This window comes from Gallus gallus, chromosome 4 (genome assembly GCF_016699485.2).
Source record: "Gallus gallus isolate bGalGal1 chromosome 4, bGalGal1.mat.broiler.GRCg7b, whole genome shotgun sequence".
NCBI lineage: Eukaryota > Metazoa > Chordata > Aves > Galliformes > Phasianidae > Gallus > Gallus gallus.
This window is the reverse complement of record NC_052535.1, coordinates 15,583,946-15,609,675: the sequence shown is the minus strand read 5'-3', so window position 1 is coordinate 15,609,675 and position 25,730 is coordinate 15,583,946. Positions and strand designations below refer to the sequence as shown.

The following is a 25,730-nucleotide window of genomic DNA, read 5'->3' as shown; positions in this document are numbered from 1 at the left end:
CAGCCTGTAACTTTTGCCATGTGGACTAGACAAAACTATTTGGTAAGAGGCTGACCAAATTCTGTTTAGAACTGTTACAAAACTAAATCCTAGCAGGGAGGTGATTTGGGGTGTAAATCTACTGTGTAAACTCTTCAAGAGAAAATAATAGAAGTAGGTGACAAACAGTACCTTCAAAACTGAAATGGAAAGAAAAAACATTATCCAGTTTATATGCAAATTAATACAAAGTGCTTCACTTTAAAGCTTCTTAATGCTTCTAAAAGATATACTGTATTTCTGGGATTTTAAGAAATCAAATATGAAAGAGCACTATAGTGCTACACTGAATTTGAATTATTTGAGGACATTAAAAGGTTAAGAGCCTGCTAGCCAAGATGACAACACTGCTCTGTAGGTTTAAGGTTTTTCTCGTTATAATCAGAGTCTTATTCAGACTAAATGCAAGAAAATAATTAGCATAGTCATCAAATTTTGACAGTTTGAAGAGGGAAGTTTTCCTTTAATTACTTTGATTTTCAATACCTTAAAGGAGCAGATACTGATACTGAGGTGAGTATTTAAAGAGAGAGAAATGAAGGATGAAAATAAATGGAATAGAATCACAGGCCCTTTGGAAGGAAAGTTAGTAGGAAAACAGAGATGCCTGGAAGTTGGTTTCTTAAAGAGCTGCCTGGAATTAAGAGCTATGGAGGAAAATCAGGTACCAATATTTGGTTGCTTTCTTTTACTGGTTACTACATGGAATCTTATTTCCTGTTTCCTTATTTTCCTGTTTCCTTATTTCTACTACTGACAGTAGTAGAGCTATTTGCTGCTCTAGGTATGTGGGAGATTTACAAGAGGTTTTAATATATTCTGGAATGTTTTATTTAGAAAACATAGAAATTGCAACCTCATTTAGGAATACCAGAGCAAAATAAGGAAAAAAAATAAAGTTTTTGTTAAACCTTTAGCTTTTTCTCATTGCCTTGAAATATGGAGCCCAAAACATGATACTGATTTATCCTACAGGTTACTGTAGCTGGTATCTGCACAGATGCTTAGCCTCCTTACTTTTTATTTTGTTTTGGGCTTAATCCACATCCCACAGCATAACAATAACAATCATTGATTGCTGAGGAATTTATTTATTTATTTATTTTTAATTCAGCTTTGCTTTTTAAAACTTCTTTTAATATTGCATAGGTAGTTTTGACTACGATGAATACCCAAATGCATATTTTGGTTAGCTGTATGCGTGGCCTGGAGCTTCAGGACAAATAGTTAAGAGCTGAAGCATTTAAAGCATTTTTGTTAACCTAGGATGTGGGTTTTTTAAGTCAGCTTTCATATAGATTTTTATTAAAATTAATAAAATTAAATATAATAGGCTATTAGAAATCAATTGGATGAGATGTTTATGCAAACACTTGATTACTGCATTTGTGGAAGACTTCAAGCTGAAGTGCTGTATATAAGAATTAAATTGCACAAGATGGAATACAAATTGCTGACCATCAGATTTAGTAATTACTCGGGAGAGAATCTGCCCTGCCTCTCAAAGCATGGGAGTTCTGGTGCATCATGTGTAAGGCCTATCCTAAAAGGCCACAGAGTGAAGAACATGGAGATCTGTCTGGCTTTAGCAGTACTTCTCTGTGGAGGTAGATAAATGAACAAGTTGTTGAGCAGTGTTCTTTTTTACCTTCCACTTGGTGCAAGATTGACTCCTGCCAGCAAGAAGGCTGGGTGCCCCAGGGCAGGGTGTGACATCCTGTGTCTCATGCACTGGCCTTACCTCCTGGACCTGCTTTGAGAAGGGTGCTGGCTGCCTTCTCCATACCGCCACTGGTCTGGTGAGATTGCTCTCATTCCTCATGGAACTGAACTGTGAGTTAATACTCAACCTGCCCTCACCCCCTTTTAGTTTTGTGTTCTATGTGATTAAGTTTTGCTGAGTGGCTAGGAAATCTGATGAGGAAGAGTTCTCCTCAGCCGTGCCTTCACACTGCTTCAGGTTGCTGACAGTATCCTCTGTCTCCATGAGCCACTGTTGGGCAGTTTCAAGGGATGTGCTGATGCTGCTGTAGAGAAGTTACTGAGCCGTAACTGTGATGTGGCTTTCTGTGAGGAGGCCAGTGACCTGTGATGATACACAAAAACTGAATTTCAGCAGTTTATCCTCAATTTCTTTAACTAGGACTCCATATTTAAGCAATACTGATGTCAACATTACAGTAAAATTACTAACACTGATTCAGAGAATAACAGCTCTGTGACTGATGTGGCACAAAAACTCACTTTTTTTCCTGGGGCAGGAAAGCAGACAGTACATTGCCAGTGATAAAGTGCTTGGCTAAACAAAATCCTTGAGAAGATTTGGAAGAAAATGCTATTAATTTTGTTGCAAGTATGTGGTACTGCAGGATAGGTGAAAACTACTTAGTTGCATTTGGATAGTTACTAATTCTGTAACTTACTTTTGCACAGTATGATGAAATTTATCACTCAAAGCAAGCAGTTTTCTCAATATGGGCTTTATCTAAGGCAGGTCTCTTCTAATCTCTTGGAACTCTTGCATAAGAGAGTTAAGTTTCTGAATCCAGGATTGGCTTTACCTCCTTTTCCAATACCTGACCCCGATGGTGTTATATGGGAGAGCTGCAATGGGATCTGCTGTCCTCTGTGCTTAGTGTCCCCAGAAGGTCCTGTGGAGGGAGAAGCCCTTCAGCTGCTGCTGTTGAGGCTTGTAGTACTTCTGTAAACCCACTGAAGGAAGTTACATTCTGAAAAAGTATTTTTCTCTTAACAGTTTTGAACATCTGTGCAAACTGCCAAGATGTCATGAACAAGCAGTTACATTGCTTGCTACTTGTCATGCATTGCTTCATTAAAAGAAAATCTCAATTACAGCTTAATGACAAGATCACACTTTGCTTTGCTTGTACCTCCTGCTGTATCAGAGAGTTCAGGCAGCAAGAACATCCTTGAGCCCCACGCCTGATGGGGAGGAGAGTGGACTTTCAGGAAGAAACCCTGAAGCTGGTTGATGATGAAAACTAAATGAAGGGAAACGGTGACAAAGATACAGGTAGAACCTTAGGAGTGTGGTACGTCAGCCCAGAAAACCATGCAAGCTTATCTGAAGGAGTAATCTGTTCCTTAACCTTATCTGTCCTGTAGTCACGGACCCCCATTGCACATGCTCCCACTGCAGCACTCCCCAAGCCCTGGCCTCAGCAGTTTGTGGGGAAAAGACCAAGATAAACTGATCCACTGTCAACATCCAAAATGGGTGTTTGCCTGTAAAGACGAGAGAGCTGACTTGTTTATTTGATGGATCATTTTCTTCAAAGCATACTGATGACAATTTAAACCTAAATATATTTGACTTCACTTGTTTATCATCTTTTTGCTCTGTGATTCTGGGCAGGGTTTAAGCTGCAGAACAATGCTTCTGTCCCATTTCTACTTTGACCTCACCTAACCACAAGCCAGCTGCCTTCCTCCCCTTTTCAGGCAAAACCCAGTTCTGTGTCATCATCTCAGAGGGACCTATGGCTCTACAAAGCTGAGCAGCTGAGAGCTGCTTTGTGCTGCATGCTCCTGGGAGCAGAGCGGCCCTGTGTGTTCACAGTACCACGGGGGTCTCAGCAGTTTTTACTGTCCCAGCTCAAGATTCTTCCTTGCTCAGGGCTAGTTGCTGCCATTGGGCCCACCTAGCCTCTCGGCAGCCGTTGTCTGCTTCTCACTCCACCTTTCTGTAGTTGGACGGTCCGTTGTTTCCTGCCTCTCGCCATGCCCTTTGTCTTACTCAATTTGTCCAATGTAAAACACATTTCCCTGTACCTGTGCCCCTTCTGCAGGTTTTGTCACCAGTGCTACCATGGTGACCGACTCACAAAGCACTGCCTGCCCCATGATCCCTTTGCCTGGGTGGATGGTTTGCTTCTGTCCCCTGGAGCCTTCTAGTTTGGGAATGGGAGTAGATCGTGCCCTTGGCTCAGGGGAGGGCTGGAGCAGTAATGCTTGCTGTCAGATCTGTAAGGCTGAAGTCATGCCTGCATGAAAGTAGCTCCTCTTAACTAGAAGGGCTTTTCATTATTTCTTTCCAATATTTGGCTTGGCTTTTACACAGTTTAATGATGAAAACTTTAAAATGTGGCTATAGGGTTATTATCTCAAAAAATGAGTTGAGGGGGTTCTTGCTGCTAGATCTTGAATATGGGAACAAGAGCAGGGCCCTGGCAAGTGAGTGGCACAGGCAGACAGCTGAGGGAAGACATGGTAGGAAGGCATTTGTGCCTCGCTAGAGTTTTAATTCATTTCTAGAACCAAGAGTGAAGCAAAGTTGAAACTTATTTAGTGACAAAGCTATGAGCTGTGACTCTGCACGCCTCTGCGGGTCCGAGAGCACAGTGGGCAGAAACAGAATCCAAGAGAACTCAGAGCTGAGTGGGGTGGAAAGGACTGGTGAAAAACGGGCAAAAAGGGTGATTTATGTAAACCACAGAAGGAAGATGTTATTCACAGAACAGGGAAAGGCCTAAGGAGATACTGATGTGAAATCTCTCTCCTCTGATTTAGGGGAAAGTAACCCATTTTTTGGTCTTTATTTTTGTTTCTTATGTAATATCTCATCTCCAAAAGGTTTCAGAGCAGATTTCCCTGGAGTGACTGAGTCAGTTTCAGAAACTGGAGAAACAAAATTGGACTGGGAAGACTGCTTTTTATCTCTGTCCCCAGCAAGACAGATAAAAATATGGCTGTGGCTTATTTAATACAGGTGATCAAGGTTACCACCTCTCCTTGGAATGAATTCAGTACACCAATTCTGTTTTGTTTTGTTTTTTTTTCTCCTCTTTTTGTTCCAACTCTTATAAGCAAATCTTTAGAAAAGATAAAAGGAATGGACAAGGGATGTACCTTTTATTTGTTTATTTTTAAAAATAGAAAAGAGGAAACAGAATTGCAGAGCAATTTCCTATTCTGTTGCTCTCAAAAGAAAAGGGAGCAATGTGAGCATGAGTCTCCTGCCTGGAGGAATGAATCAGCCATCTGGCAGCTCGAGGGTGTTCTGATCTGCTGGTGGAGCTCTGGCCATTCATCAGACATAGAATTAGTTTGGTATCTGCCCCCTCCTAGCACTGCTTCTTAAATGGGTGACTGATCAAGAGCTCTCCTTGGATCAAGTGTTGTAAAAATCCCTGTTGTAAAAGTCATTGTTAAATCATCTCTGAATTGGGCTCAATATCCGTAATGGTGGACTTTGAAGTCTTAAGAGTGGCTGTTGTAAGAAAGGTGATGTAGTCCCATAAAGTGCTTTCTCCTCCCATCTTTCTCACAGCTTTTCTGTCAGATACAAACCTTTTCTAGGGAGGTGAGAGCTGTAAAATGTCTCTATTTCCTTATGCTTGGATAATGGATTTTTGAATTGTTATTTTATTGGAAAATGTGCTGAAATGCTGAAGTTCTACATAGACCCTTCAGGATGTTCTTTGATTCCTTCACAAATTCTGAAAATGGGTCAAAACACATCTGGAACTGTCCTTAGAAAAGAGTGGTTATGTAGTAAGAAGGGCTTTTCATCACATCTCCTCTGTTACTATAGGTGTTGGAAGGCTCGGGCTCAGGAGAATGATTCGTTTTTGGGGAAAGAAAGCAGAACATAGGCTCTTTGTGGAGCCTTTTTTGTCCTCCACAACAAATGTAGTTCAGAATTTGTTCCCTATTCTGTCTCCTGTATTCCTATACACAGCTTGAGATTGTTATGGTTGCTTTTTAGGTATGTGCCATATAAACTGTTTTCTGTTTATTATTTATATCATCTCCGTGTGGTCCTGCAGGACAAATTCTTCCTGGGTGCAGCTGAGTGAGGAAAAACCCAATCTTCTGTTCTCTGGAGCAGAGCAGGCATGTTCTGGGCCTTGAGGAGCTCCCGTACCTCCAGTTGTGCTGACTGAATTGTTTGTGTGGTTGTACTCTAAATAGCATCTGAGAAATGATCTGATTTGCAGAAGGAGAAAAAAAAAAAAAAAGAAACCAATCTCTCTGGAAAGAAATGGCCCATCCCACCTCTCTGATGATGCAAGCTCTGCTTACGCAGTGTCCACAGATGAATGGAGCAACTGGGAGGGAGTGGAAATCCTCCTGGTCTGTGTGCCCAGTGAATGGTGCTGTGCTGCTGCACCTGGAGTCAGGTCTCTGGAGAGCTTCCACAAGCTGTTGCCACAAGTGCACAAAGCCAACTGTCAGATGAGTCAGGACGTGCAAGTGTTATGAATCTGAGCTTTTAAGGTTTGAGTCAGCTTTTGTACCTGCCATGGCGCTGTCAGCACTTGTGCACACATTCCTCCAAAACCGCACCCTAAGAATAATGACACGTTTTCATTGTTAAACACAATTACCTAAAAAAAAATCTCAACTATGAGGTCAAGTGTGTCAAACTGCAGTGTTTTCTCAATGCACCACATACCTGACGTGTATCTGAGTGGTTGGGTTTTCCACACAGCTGACTGAGGCTGCCTGGAGCACACAGTGCTTCTCCAGCTCTTGCAGGAAAGTGTTATAATCTTTACAAAGTGTTGGGTTTTAGTGTGAGTAGCCACTGCTGGAACTGCACAGGCAAAGCATCGGCTTTGGGAGCGTATACCGTTTATTCTCATGGAGGAGTCTGGCAGCTGTCAGAAGCTGACTTTGTGTGGGATTGACACGAATAGACTCAGCTCCTTCTGATCTTTTTCCGTGTGTAATTTAATACCTGTAATGTGCGTGTGTGTGTGTACACACACTATGATTAAGTTTAGAACTTATATTTTTATTTGTATTTTTATTTTTTTCAACAGTGTTTTATTCACAATTTCCACACCTACCTACAATCTCCACAGTGGCAGCTCACACTGGCTGCACTGGCTTATGACTTGGTGCTCAAGATTCTCACGTTCCCTAAAAGGGGACCTTTCTCCTAACTTTCTTCACTTACAGTTTCTTTCCAGCCGTTCCTATAGAAGTAATGCAGAGAGCACGCAGCTTGCATATCTATCCAGCATGAGCACCGTGCTTGGCGTTACACAAGACAGGAAAAGAATTAGAACTTGCTTTTATTTCTGAACATCCAAATATGCTCTCAAGGACTCAAATATGAGTCCTTAGTGATGAATAATACAAAAAAAAATCCCCCATTTTTACATGTAAGCTCGAAGTTTTGGGAGCCCACCGGCAGGAAGCAGCGCTGCCGGGCTGCGGGTGGAACCACGAGCTTGCACGCAGCCGTCCCGCGCAAGCAGCGCGTTCAGCATTGCACAAGGCCGGGAAAAAAAAAAAAAACCACACAGAACGAACTGAGTTGGGAGATGAGAGGAGCACGTTGAAGGCGCCGTGCCGAAGCGCGCCGTGCCGCCTGCGTGTGGAGAGCGCTCCGAGGGGCAGCGGGCGCCGCCTGACAAGAGCTCTGAGGAGCGCATCCGGGCCCGGGGGCAGCACCGGCCCTCCCGGACGCTTTCCTCCTTCGCCCTTCGGTCACCCGATCCCGCCCCGTGAATGAAGCCGGCAGCTGCACCTCCTCCCGCGGCCCGGCCCCGCCCGGCGCTCTCCTCAGCGCGGCCCCGCAGCGCCGGGGCTCCGCGCCCGGACGGACGGGGGGGGAGGGAGGGAGAAGCGGAGCGCGCATGCGCAGGGCCTTGTTTACCCCGCGCGGAGCTGCTCGCCGCGGCCGGCCGGCAGATGTCGCCCCACGCCCAGGAGAGCGGGCCGCGCCCGGCGGCCGCCAGGTGGCGCCTGCGCCCTCCATTCGCTCGCGAGCCGCCGAGCCGCGAACACCCCAAACAATCCCCGGCGCCGCCGCCAAATTAAATAACCTGCCCGCTCCCCGCCGGGCCCAGACCCCCCCGCCGGCACGTCTCCGGGCCGGGCCGGGCGCGCGAGCGGCGGCCGAGCCGGGGACGGAGGAGCGCGGCGCCGCGCCCGGGCCTCCTCGCCGCCTGCGCCTACGCTGGGCAAGGTAAGTTAGAAAATGGCGGCGAAGCTTCTGGAAGTTTGGAGGGGGGACGCGGGAGCGGGGCGCGCGGCGACGGAGCGGGGCCGGGCCGGGGCGCGGCGCGGGGCGGCAGGCCGCGGGGCTCGGCGCAGCCAAGATGGAGGACGGCGGGGCCGAGCCGCGAAAACACTCCGGCCCCCGCTCCCCACCCCCCCGGCGCGCTCGGCGGGGAGGGGGCACGCGAGCGGCGGCGCCGGCGGAGAGCGGAGGGCCCCGAAAGCGGCCCCCCGGCACGGGCACGGGGCCCGCTCCTCCGCCCCGGGGTGGGCCGCGGGCAGGCCGGGCCCGGCGGTCGGCGAGCTAAAATGGAGAACCTCCTTCTCCTCCTCCCCCTTCCCCCGAGCCGAACGGCGGCTGCCGGCAAGATGGAGGACCCGGGCATTGTGTGTGCGCCGCCGGGCTCGGCCGGGCGGGGAGGGCAGAGCCGGAGAGGAGCGGGCGGCGCGCGGGAGGAGGGCGCTGGGCCGCGCCGGGAAACGGAGCGGCGGCCGCCGGGGGCCCGGGCCGGGCCGTGCGGGGACATCGCGGCCCGCGCCTGACAGCGCCCGCCTGCAGCTCGGCGCTCTGCACTCTTTTCCCCGGTCCCCTCTCCTCGGAGCGGGGCCGGCGGGAACGCTCCAAGGGCCCGGGCTCTTCCTCCCCCCCAACAACGCCCGGGTAGCTGTACCCCCCCTCTCCCCCCCCCACTTCGCACGGCCGGGCCTTTGTGGGACCCCGCGCCCCCTCCGAGCGCATCCCGGCGGCCGCCGCATCGGGAAGAGCCGGGCAGCTCCGCGCGGCGCTCCTGGTGGTTATTTTATTGACTTTGTACAGGACGGACAGCGCGGGCCGGGCCGCGTGCGGCGGGGTCCCGCCAGGCTCCGGGGCGGCCCTCGTGAGGGGGAGGGGGGAGGAGGAGGAGGAAGAGCCGCAGCCCGGCACGGGGGGTTTTGGCGCCACTTTTGTTTGGGGCGGTCTGCCCGCTGCGAGCTGCGCCCTGCCCGGGCGGCCACGGGAGCGCCGGGCTGCGCCGGCCTAGGTAGGCACCGGGCCCCGCTTCGCTGCTCTCCTGCTTGCTTTCTATACGTGGACTTACAGCCAAAAAAAAAAAAAAAGGAAAAAAGAAAGCCCCGAGCCAACTCCGGCTGCCGACGTGGTGCGGAGCTCGGCGCGGCCAGGAACTCGGGGCTTCTCCTTTTTATTATTACATTTGTGGCTGGTTTCTCCCTCGGCTCTGCGCTCAGCTCTCTGCGGGCTCCCGGAGCTCCGCTCGGCGTTCTCCTCTCCGCGCTGCCCGGCTCGAACCCACACTCGCCACCCCGGGCCGCTCTCAGCGCTTTCCCTTTGATTTTGGGCCGCTTCGGCCCGGCCGTGTGGGAGCGCTGCCCCTCCCGCCGCAGCCTGCCCGCTTCCCCCCCCCCCCCTTCCCTGGGGCCCATCGGGGCCGGGGCCGCGCGGCGCCGGGCGGGACTCGGGTTACCGAAGTGCGTCACGCGCGGCCCCGCCGGGCCTGCTCCGCCGCCGGGCGCCTCCGCGCCCCGCCCGCCCCGCGCCCGCCGCTCATTGGCCGGCAGCGGGCGGGAGGCGGCCGCTTCCTCCCGTCGCCCGGTGAGCTTCGGCCCGCGGCCCCGGAGCCGGGCGGGTTTGTGGGGCTGGGAGGTGAGGGAGCGCCGGCCTTGAAGCCCCGCGCGGCCGCCTTTGCGCTGCCTACAGCGGCGTCGAGCCTCGTTTCAAACGAGCCGAGTGGTGCTGCGCCCTTCCTGCGGCAGAGCGGCCTCCCAGCGCGGGCTCGGCGCTGGGTCCCGGCAGTGGCCCCGCTGCTTCTGGGCGCTTCCTGCTCGGTTACAGCGCCCGGCCCCTGGAGCGGCTCTTCCCCGTTTCCGTGCCCCCTCTCCTAGAGCCATCCTTCCGTCCCTATCTGCAGTTCCTGGGGCGTGGGTCTGCCCGGGACTCACCAGAACACCCATATGTGGGTCAGTTACAGCAGGTACACGAATACCAGAGTGAGAGTGTGACGCAGGCCTTCATCCCCACCTTCCTGGTGCTGCCTGCTCGCCCCCCCAGCGCTCCCCGTATGGGTGAACCTCTCTGATGATGAGGTGCAGGCCTGGCAGGGCTCCGCTGTTGTGTGCCCTTTGAGCAACAAGGGAGGGAAATCTGGGAAGTTCAGGCTGTTACGGTGAGTTTACCATTGGGTAAACAAACAGGAACCAACGCTGGGGCCGGGGAGATATGTACGTTTTCCTGTGGAATTTAATCATGCTCAGATACGTCCCATGTTGCGTACCTGGGCCAAAGTTGTGTATTTGTTTTTTTCTGCTCATCTACATTTCCAGGAAGATAGTGCCGAGTAAAGCTGATGAGCGGTATGAGGGCCAGCTGGTCCCCTGCCTCAGCACTCTGGCTCAAGTTGTGTAAAGCTCTTTGGCGCACCAAGTCTCCATAGTTTGCAGCTGAAAGTAGAGCTCGCCGGTGCTGCTAAAGTGGTTCACAGTGCTTAGAGTTTAATGTATAGACTATATTTGGAATCTTTGTAACTACTAAAAGTTGATAGCTTTGTAGCTTATTAAAATAATTAGTTCAAAAGTTGTTATTTGGTTAAAGAGCATTCAGCTTTTAGAAGAGGAGTATTAAACTAGCTGGTCATTAACTCAAATTCCATAAATATATAATGTTCCTGGTTTACATCTTAATGTATTTAAAGACACAGTTGTCTAGAATGAAGTAATTCCCATGTGGAAGCCATGTGGATAACACTGATAAGTGATCTTATTTTGTTTCAGCCCAGTCTATGAACAGCATCAACGTTTTTAGGTTTTGTATTTTAAACAAAGTAACGTGGACAGATTCTCTTGAATATTCCATGATAACTGGTGTCTACAGAAGATAGCTGCAGGCTACGGACCACTTGAAAGTGAGCACTCTTTGTGGTGGCAGCAGGTACACGAGGGTTAGTTAAATCATGGAGGGTTAGTTAAATCATGGAATGACGTTAGCATCAGAGTGCTGTGAACCTTTTTATTAGGTTGTTCTTTGTCATTTTCAGTTCAAGTTTAGAATGATAGGAGAGTCCCCGTTTGTCATTCTCATCTGTAGTGGTATTGTCTCAGTTTGTTGCTGCAGGCACGTATAGGAGAGGTTAGGTTTTCTGGAATTTGTGTGCTGTATGTTTTGCGAAGGCCCTAAGCACTTCAGCTGCTTGTTTTTGTCAAGTGAATCCCAGAAGTAAGCAAGTATCGGTGCTGGTTACTTTGGCCTCTTGGTTGTGTTCGTGCAATTTTGTGTTTTGTTGAAGGAGCTGAGGTTTTGAGCTCGGTGTGGTCTCTGCCAATGGTGTGACCATTTCTTCTCCAAGTAATTTAAAAACCTCAATAGATACTGTTGGTGTGAATTTCCAAAGTGGTACCGTCCGTTTATTTTGGGGTGAGGAATCAAGGAAACAGATTGGGTAAGGGATGCCTTGTAGATTGTGTTGTCTCTGTCAGCTGTATGTTGTTCTTCTGAGGGCTTTGTCTGCTTCAGTAATTGTTCTCTAGTGGAAGGAAGTGACTGATAGCAGCCAACAGTGTAACAACTTAAGACTGTTAAGCTCTGGTCATTTTCTTGGTATCACTAAATGTGTCCACATTATGAAAACTTCAGCTTTCTTATTTGAGGGTCATTGACGAAGAAAGGAGAGAATGAACTAATAACCCAGTCCTTGGGAAATGTGGGGCTTTGGACTGGGGAACAGGAGGCTTGAGCACGATGAATCCATGGTGGAATGGAAAGGACTCTTCCACATGCATCCCAAAAATTTACATATGACGCACAGTCCTAATGCATTGGCTTAGATTCAGGGCAGTCCAACATTTAAGGTCACTTACACTTTTAAAATCAAATGGTAAGTGAAAATTGGAATTCTTGATGGTCTCAAACTGTTCTGTCACTGACCTCAGTGGTCGCCTTCTGTCCTGTCCTGGCTTCGTGCTGTTGGAACCTGGACGAGTCCTGAGATTCCTTCTGCCAGGGAGGAGCTCACCATGTGCCCAGTTTGGGGCTGTAATCCTGCCAGCACTGGGCTGCTAGATCAGGTCTGGGAGCCCATGTGGCTGCAAGGCACTATGGGCAGCCTACTCCTTGGGCCCTGCCTCCCATAGCTCCATGGGAGCACCACTGCACCGGTGCATGGTGGGGAAGCCATGATGGCAGGGCAGCCTTAAGGGCAGGGATGCTGGATGGATGTTTTGTCCTGGTATGGTATGTTTGGCAGGGAGACTTTTTGATAGTCTTTGCTGTCTTATGTCTGCATAGCTGAAGATCTTGTTTTAGCATTTTTTTTATAAAGGTTCTTTCCACTCTTCAGCTCTTTCACCATTCTGTCAATGGTTTTTGCATCTAAAGATTAGTCCAATGCCATCAGTTGGCTTTTTATATTTGAAAAAAAATTAGCTGTTTCCAACAAGTGTGATATCTGCAGATGAGCCTTCGAAATGTAATGTGACTCTTAATAAGGCCAGTTATTTATTTGTGTTGTACAGTGAGAACTTCTGGGAGCTGGAGATTCAGAACGTGCTTCTATTCATACATTATTTTATTGGAATTTGTTTTCTCATGTTGCGGTTCATGAGATCTGGTCAAGTTGGATCTTTTGGAGAGTAAACATGAAGTTAGGGATGCTCCTGAACAAGGCCCTTGTTCAGATGCAGATGAATTTGGGGCTGATGCTGGCTTGTTCATGTTGGGAAACTTGAAGGACTGTTACCTGATCAGTCAAACGTTTTCTTAGGTATCAAGTCAAAAGCTCTCATCTTTTCATGTTCTTTCAGTTTGATGGCCAGGATCAAGTCCTAAAATCTAATGGGTTATACCACTGCTGTGTTTCACGGTGTACTGTTTTTTTAGTATTTGTTTATTTCCAAGCTTTGCACTATTAAGGAAACCACAGATGGGTGAAGTATTGGGTAGAAAACAAGGCGCAATGACGAAGGTTCTCTTCCTTCACCTCACTGACTGCCTTGGACCAAACAGAGCTGAGGAGGTCTGGCATCTGGCTTTGGAGAAGGGGATGTGAAAAAACGGGGTCCTCGAGGGCTCTTAGGTAGCCCTTTGGCTTTCAGTGACAGTTAGCTCTTTTCTCGTCCTCACTGGCTGCAGTCATTTGAAGCAGCACAATCTGCTTTTAAACTTGTTTATTCCAATGTGAATCAGAAGTAAGGTGCACATAGACACGCGTTTGTATGCAGTTACTTCATCTTATTACAACATCAAATGGAAATTAAAAGTTAGCTGCCTTGCGACTGCAGTGTAGCTGTGGATGTGCTTTACTGTTGTTTGCTCTGTTGTGTTCTCTGTTTTTTGTTGTATTTTTTGCTGTAGGTTGCTATAACTTTCATTAAGGGAAGGCGTATTTTTTTATAAAAGAGTGTTAGAGTTATGACTGGAAGAACGTGTAGATGTGAGAAGACTGGCATACACTGGAGAATTGACCTATGGTCTGTGGTTGAGAAGCTTCAGTGCCCACTCAGAGCCATGTGTCTGGAGAGGAGAGCATGCCTGGCTTTTCGGTTGGCTGGTACTATACTTTTCTCCAGTCTCATGGATTATTGGTGCTGCACTTACATCGCCTCATACATCTTACTTCTCTTTGCGTTTATTTCAACAAATAGTAGTTGCTGGATTAGAGGAGGGGAGAAGGAGCTCTCAGGTTCAGTGGAAGAGGGTTTGGTTTTTACAGCAGATTTCTGCTCGCACTTCTGTGCAGCTTCTGAAGGTGGAGGCATTCTTGTATTTGTTCCCATTGCCTTAGGGTTGATGTGGCAAGCAAAATGTCACACGCTTCCCTGTGACTCTTATATTTTGAAAAAGTCTGAAATGATGGATTTTACCATGTAGTGTGTGTTTGTAGCAGTTTAGATGGGTACATGCTGTGCGCTGTGCAGGACAGCTCTTGCCACCTGTGCAGCTGTGCAGGGTCTGCTGCTATGGTGCCTTGGCTTCCTCTGGGGTATATGCGGAGTACTCTATGCCTTCTGGAAGAGGTGCTCATGTAGTAGTCAGGCAGCAAAGAAGACTTAATACAGCTATTTTCTTACTGTTCAATACACATCGTTGGCCTCAAAAGACATGAATATTTTTTGAGGTAATGTTGCACTTCTTGGCCACGCCTGAATTGCCTTTTCTACGTAACACAGAATGTCAGCCTAAGTTTTATGAGAGACTGCTTTTCTTGCAGCTTCTCGGATGGGGAAAAAAGGCTTTTACTTTTTTTGTAAATAAAGACGAGCTGTTGAAAAAGAGACTTCTCTGTTTTTGATGTGATAACTTGTTATTCCTTTGGGTAAAAATCTCAGGTCACCCCTTAGGTACATGAATGCTGGGAATTTGGACCGTATCAAGTCTTAGTAAGCAGATAATTTGCCAGTAATATAATTGGCTGGTTTTATTTGTGAGAATTCAGTGTGAGGAAAGTTTGTATGGAGTAGTGGTGTGATTTGAGAGGGACTATTCAATCTCTGTATTTCTGTTACTTTTATTCGCTTAATGTGGGTGCTTGATTTTTTTTTTTTTTTTTTTAGGTAAACAGAGGTACTAAAAACCACTTTGAATAGTAAATGTCAGAAATGCAGTTATGTAATTAATGTAGCATGCATTTGAGGTATCTAGTTTTTAATTTGAGGGTGATTTTAGATGACATGAGTCCTGTAATAAGTTATTTTGGATAGTTATCGATGCCATAGCCAAATAATTAAATTTGTTTGAGTAATAAGACACTACATCCTGACCACTGGCAGTAATCTTTATTTCAGATCTGATCTTCCTAGAAGCAGGCAACTGATAAATGATGGTGTTTTTTTCCGAGGGAGAAAACTGGGGAAACTTGCTAAAAACTTTTAAAAATGAGGATGAGCGGTGACTGCAGTCTAAATATGGCCTTGCTGTGCTTGTGGCAGACAAATGGGAAGTCAGATGGGTACTGACTTAACTGCTTCCATTTACATCACCTTGAAAAAGAAGGAATGCGATCTTCATAATTTAAGAATAGCAACAAAAGTAATTTTTGAATTTCATTATTTCAGCTATTCTGGTATGTCAACTATATTCTTACAGGAGAGTTCCAGTTTGGCATGCTGCCATATGCTGTTCTATTTTTATTGTTGCTTTAGGTGCCTTTTGGAAAACTATATCCCAAGCTGTTCCTTTTAACTGCAGGCAGAAGGAAGCTTTGGTGCTGCGATGGAGGACGGGCCCGTGGTCAGGTTGAGGAATCCCGCCGGAGGGGTTTGCCCCGTCATGTTCTGAGTGCCTCAAAAATGGAGTTTTTGCAGTCACTCTGGCAACTTATTATGCTGTTCTCATTTGGAAGGACTGAAGTTATCTTACAATACTGGAAAAATGAATTCCCTGCCTATACCCTACTGTAAGTTTGGGAAGTAGTCCTTGATGATGGAGGCATGGGAAGCCACAGACCTGTTTTAGATCTAACTGTGCTCTATGCTCTTTATTGGTAATTATTGTGGAAAAAAGAGAGAAGTACCTTTTGGTGCCCGTTCTCCTCTTCCATTTAGTCACATTTTCCGTCTTTTTTTTCTTCCTGTTATCCAGCCTCAAGCTTCACTTCTGTATCTGTGACAAGGCCCTGCCAATAAACCTGCCTTTCCTGGGTGACTTACCTGGTCACTGAAGTGTCACTCGTGCTCCAATCAAATTTTTTTAGTACTGTTTCTTCAGTTTTCATATTTAAGCAGCAGTATTTTTATTCATTCTCATAAGTATTATTTCTAGAAACCTACAGTTCATTGGAAACCATGGTAACCAGGAAGCAAAGCTGCGCAAGTAGTGTTGTCACTTCTGTGGTATGGATCTGTTGTTGGTGGCCGAATAAGTGATTGGGCAAAAAAGGTGAAAGTGGTTTTTGCACATTGATTTGCCAAGCACAGTAATGGTTTATTAAAGCGCATACTTCAATGATGGAGGAAAATTTATTTTTTCTTACCTATAATGTGCTCCTGGCTTACATTCGCCTCCACTACTGCGTGTTGAAACCACTCTTGTTTTATTAATTGGGCTTCCATTCAGTGTTGATAAGCCATATTTTATAAACCAATGTGTTTATATCAGTATTTATTTAATTTTCAAAACATTTATCAATTAAAATGTGTTGCTGATGTAGCTGTGTGCCTGTGCAGTATTACTGTGCTGCTACAAAACAGAAGGAATTGTGTAAACTGGGAGACCTGTGGTTTGACAGTTCAGAAATAATCAGACAAATCAGCCTTGAGGCACTTTATTTCTCTTGCTGCATTGCATTGTCTTTCTGGTTATATTGTTCAATTTCTACTCACCGATGGGATATTGTTATGGAAGTTAATAAAGTTCTCTTCTTAGAAGGTAGTATATTCGTGCCTCAAAGAGGTGGCACGGCAAATTACATACGTCAGTATGATACAAAAATGGCAAGTATACAATCAAGTAATTCCCTTCACATGTAGTAGGTCAGGCATTAAGATTCTTCAAATACAATAACAATCTGTACAAAATGGAATTCTCAAGTTTTCTCCTTTGTGTGCCAAGGGGATATAAATGACAGTAAGCATACCTTGAATTCAAAACTAGTTAGGGAAGTTCTGTTTACAGAGTGGATTAATGGATTCTTGCGTAATCCTGCAAGTGGGCTTATGCTTCCTCTGTCTCCAGTGAAGAGGAAAATGTTAACAGTTCTGGATTAAGGATTGCAACCATGTTCTAAGTAGTTTGGAGCTGTAAGACATGTATTGATGTTTTTCAGGTGTGGGTTTTTTTTTTCTTTCAGTAAACATAATTTGGGAGTGTATATTAAGGGATCCTAGGAGATGAGATAGGGTTACCAGGTAAACAGAACTGTACCAAAGAAGATGGGGAAATGTAGGAAGGTGTGTGTGCTTGCTGGAACCATTTGAAAAGCATGTTATGTGTCCAGCTGCATCACCTTCATGTTGTTGTTTCTGTAGTGGAGTATGTTGCCATTAGGCTATTGGCTTCATCAGGCGTAGATGATAGCTTTCATGTAAAGTCTGAGCCACGGGACACATTGTCCAATTAGATATGGGAAGTACAGATGTTTGCCTTAAATGTCTGAAAGTTATTTTTTCAAATCCTTGGGAGGATCTGTAGGAGAGAGCTCAAGGTAGCGATCTGTTGAAAATGGAGAGCTGTTCCTAGTGTGTAGAGGGCATCTGATGAAGAGAGAGTTGCTGGAACTGATGTGAAAGGCCCAAACCGGGCAGTTATGTAACCATGTGTTTTGGAGCACATGTTCCATGTGCTGAGATCCCTGCTTCACTGAGCTTTTTTGTCCCCTTCCACCTGCAGATGTGTGTTCATTGTATCACCAGGACATTGCAGTGCCTTGCTTCCACAAGCAGGATGGTCCTGATCCCGTGGCTGGTCACACACCTCTGTTCCTGTGGCTCTTTCTGCCTGATTATGCCCATTAGGTGAACCTGCCTTGATGAGCTGAGCTGCAGAGCAGGAGTGGCTTTCTGCATGGTAAATTTCTAAATCCCTGTGGTGCCCCTGGGTGTAAGGGTACAGGGGCTCCTGGCAGTGGGAAGGTGGTGCTGAGCGGGGCCATCCCTTTCGGCTTCTGGAGGTGCTGCGTTGGCCATCTGGGCAGGCAGCAGTGGGAATGCTTTCAGTAACTGTAGGGCTGGGCAAATAAAACTTTACTCCTGCTGTCATCTGCTTTCCTACCTGATCGTACTTTGAAAAACCGTTTGGGCTGTATGCCAGTTCCAAAAGTAATCCTATAATCTTTGCTGTGATCTCCCTTTTATCTTTTTCTGTCTGAAATGTTACACAGTCTGTAATAGATCAGTTAGAGCTCTGCGAGGGAATTCAGGACTGCTGTTGATTTGCATTAATATATGCAGGCAGGAAGATCACGTACGTTTCTCTTTGGTTTCTGTCTGCACCCCCATGGGAAGCTGCCCAGGTGTTAGCTGGGGTGGGGCACGGGAGATGAGGGAGGTCTGGGATCATGGTGTCAGGAACATCCTCTGCATGAGACTTTCTTCTAGCCTTAGCACAGTTAATCAGATGCTGTTGTCAGAACCCTGCTAGACCTCCTGCTTCAGTTGGATGCGTACCAGCCTGCTGTGGTTAGATCTCATTATGAGCCTTTGCACTTTGGAGTTTTCTGTGGTTTATGTAAGCTGTAGTGCCAGTTCTACACTTGAGGTCTGTTGTAGGTCCATGTTCTGTGAACAGGCCAGTGTGGGCCATCCTACACAATAAATCCTGTTTGTCCCACTTCATCTACTTCTCAGCTTCTGGAAAGTAGACAAAATAATGCCTGAACACACTTCCCAGCTCTTCTCCCTACCCCTTTTTGTTCAGAGCGATTTGTTTTCTTCCTGCCGCTGGAAGAAAGCTTAACCAAATGTTGTTTTTTGTTGGTTTTTTTTTTCTTTTTTAACTAGGTGGAATTATCTGACTTCTCCTCTAGGTAGAGGATGGTGGTTTTCCTTATGTGTTCAGGAAGAGCTTTTCTGTTAACTTAACAGAAACGATGGTATGTAATAGACTGTTTAATTTCTCACCACTTTGGAGTTTACATCTGAGGAAACTGGTCTGCTTTAGGCAGAAGCTGTGATTTGCTGAAAATAAGCTTCTACGTGAATAATCAAAGTGACAGCTATGCTGTAGGCTGTGTGTTTTACATTGCAGAGTTGTAGTCTGGTCAGAAATACTAGACAGCCAAAGACCCAGATGTACAAAATATCTGGAGTTTTGTAGATCATTTTAGATTGTACCGAGGACCACAGAGGTTCAGGTTGTTCAGTGCCCTTCTGTACAAGCTGTGTTGGAAGAGGAGCTGCTTTTTGATGTCTAATTTTTGTAGAAGGATGCGAACAAGGCTGTTGGGCATTGGCTTCTCAGTTCTGTAGGTGCTCCCTGGAAAGGCTGTTGTGGATGTTGCTGTGATTGCCTGATCTGTATCAGGTTCTCTTTACTGCTGTAAAAATGTTTCTGTGGGACTTCCCTGCTTGGAGGCATGCCAAAGTGAGTGTGTGGGAAGACTTAATACTTGCTGCTTACATAGCATTTTGTATGTTCAGAGTCGTCTGCAAATACTAACTAATCTTTATTTAACGTTCAAGCCCAATTTCTGTCACTACAAATCAGTAACAGCCGGTTATGACCCCTTCTTTTTTAATGTCAAGAGAACAAAATGCTGTAAGCAGCATAGTTAAGACTAATCCTTGCCATCTTATTAACGTACCATTTTTGTCACCACTGTGCTGGCGGAGTGTGACGTAGAGAAAGTTATGGATGGAGTATGGTGTGACTCTTCAGGAGGGCTGTGTGTTGTGGGATGCTGCCTGCTGGAAAGAATGGCAATTCACTCATTTTCTGAGTGGAATTCCAGTCTTTTCTGTGCTAGTTTTCATTTCTGCTGCATTCAGGTTTGTTTATTTATTTATTTATTCAATTTGAGGAGCAGTAGTAAGTGATAGTGTTATTCTGAGCACACTTCTGAAGAACCATTCATTCATCTTAAAACCTAGTCTTAAGTTGGAACTGATTTTAATTACTGACTATATATGTGTACTTAAAAGTCACTAAAGTTTTCCCTGTCTATGTTATGGCATATAAATGATAATTTTCAGTTAACTGGTATGTATGTATGTATATATATATATATATATATGTAGCTAATAGGACAAATTCATTGAGCTAGTGCGGGTGAGTTTCAGTGCAGTTTTCACAATGCCAAAACCATGGTAGCTGTGGGCATTTTTACTGGGATCCTGTACTCTGCTTTGAAAGCAAAGTGCCAGTTTCTACAGGAGATGGTGTAGATGTATGTTTTAGCTTATATTAACCAGATTTCTTTACTGCTTGTTTTTCTTTCAAAGAAATCTTAAAATATTTACTTCTCTAACAGAAATTGGTAGATACGTGTCTTTGCATGTGGAGGTTGGGTTGCATGTGTTCTCACGTTAAGCATCCCTCTAAATAGAGGCTTCAGCAGCTCTTATGATTCAAGGTTTTGTCTTCTCCTCAGAGAGTTAGAGGAAAAATGGGGAGAGTGTGTACATAGTAAATTGCATGTTGGAAACAGCATGGACTTATAGGAGGAAATGCTGAGGTCAATTTCCAGGTAGGTGGTTTTGTGCTGCAGCAGCTCTCTGTTCTTGTGCCAGGACGGCCTGGTGTCCTGGGGTCAGGTGCAGCACACCTGGGAAAGCCAGGGGCTGGGAAGGTGTGTCAACAGGGAGTGGGAAGAAGTCTGAGTTAATGCAGTAAAATCAGTCTGATGGAGATTGCTGGTCTCTGGGAATACGTGGAAGAGTTTGCAGTATTAAGAATGAATTTATATTATTCTCTAAGCAAGTTTGAATTGTACCTTGTAACATTAGGTTGACTGTAAGTGTCAGGGGAGAAGCCTATAGAAGCAGGGCAAGCCCTTTGCTTTCCGTTGCTTTTGCTCTCTGGCCAAGCAGTTCATTAGGTTTAATTCGGTTGTTGCACGCTGATGTTTTTGAACTTCGGTGCACAAATGGTGTTTGTTGTAAGACACAGAATATTCACAATGTTGGAACTTCTGACCTCTGGAAGTGTAAAATTATGTACCTTCTTATGAAAAGTAGCATTCCAGTATTCTTTACAAAGACAATAATAAAAAAATAAGGCCTAAGAAAACCAAATGCAGACTTGTTGCTGTTTCATACAATATCAAAAGGTTAGAGCTCTTAAAAAAGCTAACATGTGCATTTCTATTAGTTATAATCCAACTAACTGTCAGTCAAACCCATTCAGGTATGAGTGCTGCCTGAAAATTTTCACTTTGTTTGTTTTCTGATAGTGACACCATTTTTAGAAGATATGCAGATCAATGAAGAAAATCAGTAGAAACAGCACTAGTGATCATTACAGACTTGCAGTGTTAAAGTGCTCAGTGGTGAGTGCTGTCTGTAATTGAACAAAGCTGGTCCCGGCTTCATACTGAGCGATGGCAGACACTAACCATGTCTGATATGCTGAAGAAACATAGCAGTAGCAATAGTAATGGATCAGAGAACTCAAATGAGACCACTTGTAGCTGTACTTGGTGAAACGGGCTGGGCTTCTTTGTTCAACAGGGATGTAGCATGTTTCTGTCACATCTCTGCTGCCTTCACTGCCGTTTTGTAGAAGATTTAAGGAAAGGTGATCAGCTGTTGGCTTGTCAGGTCATTTCTTCAGGCACTACAAAATGAGTGAAGTTTTTGTTGCTGTGGGAAAAGCAGCACAGTGGGGCCAGGTTTCTGTCTTCTAACAGGCCCTGGTATCTCTGGCTGCTGGTACTTGGGCACTGAGTGGACTGCGTATTGCAGTGCCACAGCCACAGAGAGAAGGTTGATTTGGAGCCACCTGTGGCAATGCTTGAAGCAGTTGTGGTTCACTAGAACAACATGGATATCTTTTTTCCTTCAATGTAATCTGACAGTCGATGACTCCTGCAGGAGTGTCACACTGCTGTTGCCTTGCACCAGCCACACAACTCTCATCAAACCCACCCAACTTACTGAACCACTGGAAAGCTAATTTATCCAACAAGAAAATAATAGATGGTTGCTCAACTGGCTCAGCACAGGGTCTGACAGTGCCCTTGGCCTCGAGATCTGGCCAGAAGTAAGCAGGCAGCAGGAACAGCAGGACTGTTGCTTTCACCAGTAGCAGCCCATCCCTTATATTAACAAATGACTGTTTGTTTTGTTGGGTTATTGTTTGTAGCTTCATATGTTATTTAGCCAAAAACCCACAATTTCTTCAAGTTGGTATAAAATATGCTTTCGTTTGATAACTGAAAGGAATATCGATGGGGGAGGGGAGTGGAAATCCCTAGTACTTGGGCACATTGATTCTACTAAACAGCTTTTTTTTCTAGGGATAAATAACAGTATGAAAAAGCATATAAAAGATAAAGACTGTGAAATAAGGAGGTAAATGGAACTAGTTGGAGTGGTTAAGTAATAATTGTGTTTTGTACAATGTAGATGTAACAAATTGTGTATTCCAGCTAATCTTTCCATAGTAAAATGAGTGTAAATTGTCATGCCTTTGGGGAGAGTGCAGTCATTCTCATCACTTCATTTTGAGGGTTTGATGGTTCCTACACAAGTGATGTTACACACACAGAGTTGGGGAGTGTTACGTGTTGCAGGTGGTACGGTGCCATTTGCGTATCACCGTATTGTGGCCCATTGGGTACTGTATTAGAAATCCAGGGTATCTGCATCCTCGGACCAGTGTAATTTCACCATATTGTTGGCTCTGTTCATTGGTTCTCTGGAGACACTACTCTGGAGGGAGTAGATCACCCTCCAAATAAAGAGGAGAAAGGTTGTACAGTTTATTCGGAGAACATGGAGGTGAAAGAATTATTCAGTTGAGTAGACTTCAAGCAGTATAACTGACAAGTTGCTGCAAAAATATTGCTATTTTGGGCATAGTATAAAATCATAGCTGTTGCAATTGTTGTGCTCACAAACAATATAATAATATAGCAAATCAGAACAATTAATATATTTTTATAGTCATGAAGAATAAGCAAAAAATGTTTATTATTGGTACCCAAAAAATGTTAATTGAGAAACTTTTCACCAGTGTTGTACTGGACCCTCAAGTCTTGAGAAAACAATGCTAAGGAATGCCTTACAATGGTGAATATACATGGGGTGGGATTGAAAGGAGAAGAAAATAAGAGGTTTAGCTTGAGAGAAACATAAATTACCAGGAAACAGAATTGTCAGAAATGGTAATCTTGGATAAGAGAATATTTGTTAAGATACGGTGTATCAAGAAAAGACTTAAGCTGCAGAGAGTGTCTTTTGGGGAAATGTAATAGAAAGTATTTGGTAATGTGATTGGAAATTCTTATATTGACTGGGGTTAGGCAGATGCTGTAGTGGTCTGTTTTGTTACATTCCACACTGGTTTTAGTGGACAAGTAGCACATTCATCTTTACTCTTGAAGTTGCTTTCTCCTGCTACATAGGTTAGGCTTAGTTTTCTTTTTAAATCACTGATGTATTTAACTTTGTAACCTGTGAGTAATGTGACATTTGAAGTTCAGTTCTTCATGTGCTCTGTGCCTCCTGCACCTCCCTGCCTTTTGCTCCCTGCTCAGCTTGCTTTTCTCCTACAGTTCAGGTGCTCTTTTGGGGAGAACACTGAATTCAACAGGAGCTTTGTAAAAGATGGGCTTTGGTTGTCTTTAGTATTGGTGTAAGTATTGCTTCAGTGAGTTAATTCTTTTATGCTTCACAAAACAATCCTGTTTTGGTGCCCATCCTTTGTGAAAAATGCCTGGATGCACTCAGAATCCAATTGTCAATGAATCGAGAGTGCTACAGCTGTATGTTTGGAAGTTCCTACCCATTCTACCTGTTGGATAGCTTAAGGTTAGAACAGAACAGACTTAAAGTGGAATCACATCTCTGTATCCAGGACAGACCAGGCATGTATTCCTGCAGACTTGCAGAAGTACATCTGCATGCCTCAGTGTAAGCTGGGTCCGCATCTCATGGCTGCATGCCCTGGGACCCGCTTTGACCAAGTGCTGCCAGCTCCGTGCTGGTTGGACAGCTCCATGCTGGGTGGGCACCCTGTGCTCATTTAGCAGCTCCCTGCCTTGGGCAGAGGCTGTGAGCTGGGGCAGCTGGCTGCAGTTTCTGCCTGTCCTGTAAGTTTGATCTTCCTCTGCTTAGACTCTTTTTCCCATGACTTAATTCTAGAAAGAGGTGATTATTTATTCTGCAAGTGTTCATAGAATCAGAGAATCACCAAGGTTGAAAAAGACCCACAGGATCACCCAGTCCAACCATCCACCCATCACCAATAGTTCTCATTAAACCATGTCCCTCAACACAACATCCAGACGTTCCTTGAACACCTCCAGGGTCAGTGACTCCACCACCTCTCTGGGCAGCCCATTCCAGTGCCTGACCACCCTTTCAGAGAAGTAGTATTTCCTAACATCCGGCCTTAACCTTCCCTGGCACAGCTTGAAGCCACTCCCTCTAGTCCTATCACTGGTTACAGGAGAGAAGAGGCTGACCCCCAGCTCACTACAACCTCCCTTCAGGTAGTTATAGAGAGCAATAAGGTCTCCCCTGAGCCTCCTCTTCTCCAGACTGAACAATCCCAGCTCCTTCAGCCGCTCCTCATAAGGCCTGTGCTCCAGACCCCTCACCAGCTTTGTTGCCCTTCTCTGAACAAGCTCCAAGGCCTCGATTTCTTTCTTACAGTGAGGGGCCCAAAACTGGACACAGTACTGGAGGTGTGGCCTCACCAGAGCTGAGTACAGGGGGGCAATTACTTCCCTATTCCTACTGGCAACACTGTTTCTGATGCAGCTGTGTTGTAGGGTTATTTGGAAGAGACCATGTTACTTTTGCCCTGAGCTTTGTTCCATGTACATGGTGAGAACAGAGGTGAGCAGAGATGTTGATGCTGCCTACTTGCACCACTGCATCAGGTATAAAATGGAATTTGTTGGTTGTACTTTTCTTGAAGGTGGTGATAAGTGTGAATTAATACTTGATAGTAAATTTCTTTTTAGTAGGAGCATGATTAAAACAGGCAAAGAAAAGTCAGTGCTAATTTTTCTTGATAAAGGCCAAATTATCTGGTAGGTAAACACTGTCCACTTCATTACGGCTGAGAAGTGATATTCTATTTGGTAGTTGTTACCTTCCTGAAGTAATTCTTCACCCATGCCCTTCCTGTTTGTCTCCTCCCTCTCCCCTGTTCCTGCCCTCACATGTTTAGATTTATGGATAGCATCTGTCTTCTAACAATGTTAATTCTGCCGTCTTTAGGAGTTCTCTGAGAGGCATGGCAGTGCTGCCCTATTTAATAGTGTTTACAAAATCCTGCATTGATGGTTGGTAATTCTTCTTATGAGATGAACCGTCTTTGCTGTTGTAAGCGGAACTGGGTAGTTGGCAGTGATGGGGATGTGGGCTGTGGGTCCGCACTAGGAATGATTGCTGATGGGTGTAGGAAACACAGCCTGGACCTTGGTAAAAATGCTAAGCTGGAGAAAGCGTGGTGTGAGAAGCCACACATGCACTGTTAGGGACCTGCTTGTGTCTGCAAGTACAGTTACATTGTAGTGCCAGTTAAGGCAAAGGCCTGGAATGGGAGAAGTAACGTGTTTTCTTCCACGTTTCCTATTCACCGTTGTTTGATTACAGGTTGAGGTTTTTGTCTTAATTATTTGAGATACATTGTTATCCCTCCTCACAAGAATGTGAACTTCCCCTATCAACTTTGTCCTGTCTTGAGGCTGATAAAGCTGCGGTTGGACCAAAACTTCGTTTTGGTCGTGTGTGTTGATGGAGTGGAAAAAAGGCCCAAGAAATGTCTTTGCAGTACAGCAGTCGACTTCAAAGTATTTAGTTATTTCAGTTAGAGAGAAATAGTGTTCTACTCAAAGCTTCCAAGAACTGTTCTCTTACCATAATTCTGGTGGTAGTTGTTTTTTAATGCATGTTGCTTTTCGCCTGGTGTGGACACATGGTGAGGTGTTTCCCAGGAAGGGTGCTGAGGGCTGCTGGGGGCATGGGGGGCTCGGAGCTCCCAGCCTGAAACACAGTGTGGATACAAGTACTTCAGCCAGGGGAAGTTGAAGGGGAATGTGCTACAGTGTTACAGTTGTTCTTCAGAGTATGCAGAAGCACCTAGGTAGCTTGGCTGTGATGCATGGTCTGCTCAGTTCCTT

The 25,730-nt window shown here is 45.6% G+C and overlaps 1 protein-coding gene across 13 annotated transcripts in view; it reads left to right on the top strand.

Annotated features, from left to right (window-relative positions):
* Positions 1-7,894: 7,894 nt before the first annotated feature.
* Positions 7,895-25,730, top strand: part of STAG2 (stromal antigen 2) — a 71,650-nt gene continuing 53,814 nt past the window's right edge. For 6 of the 13 annotated variants that reach the window (XM_004940828.5, XM_004940826.5, XM_004940827.5 and 3 more), the window contains exon 1: positions 7,895-7,981. The gene's annotated coding sequence lies outside the window, so the exon portion shown is untranslated. Of the gene's footprint in view, positions 9,984-15,141; positions 15,396-15,580; positions 17,504-25,730 lie in introns of all 13 variants that reach the window. The other 7 variants (XM_046940537.1, XM_046940540.1, XM_040700155.2 and 4 more) reach the window with 5 other exon arrangements.